The sequence below is a fragment of the Suricata suricatta genome, chromosome 8, assembly GCF_006229205.1.
Source record: "Suricata suricatta isolate VVHF042 chromosome 8, meerkat_22Aug2017_6uvM2_HiC, whole genome shotgun sequence".
Taxonomy (NCBI): domain Eukaryota; kingdom Metazoa; phylum Chordata; class Mammalia; order Carnivora; family Herpestidae; genus Suricata; species Suricata suricatta.
In genome coordinates, this window is record NC_043707.1 from 75,546,259 (window position 1) to 75,546,610 (window position 352).

Below are 352 nucleotides of genomic sequence, written 5' to 3' on the forward strand. Positions count from 1 at the left end.
CACACGATCAACACACCCATTCAGCCCCGACCCCCAGCCCCCAAACTCCACTCACTGCGCGCTCCGTCCTCCGCGCGCTCCTCCGGCGCGCGCTCTCCATCCTTTCCACACACACGCACTTTAAAAACATTTATTTTATTTCTGAAACGGGGTGAAGGGTGTTTGGGAGAGCACGGCGGAGCGCGGCGCTCGGCTCTCCGCGGCGGGGCGCAGGGGGCTGGCCGGCGGCTCGGGGATGGGCCCCCGCCCCTCTTTTCTCTAGGCCCCGGAGCTTTCTCCTTGCCTGCACTTCGCAGAGGCGCCCCGGATGCGTCTTTTACCCACCCCGTCTCCAGGTTTTCCCTGTTCTCCA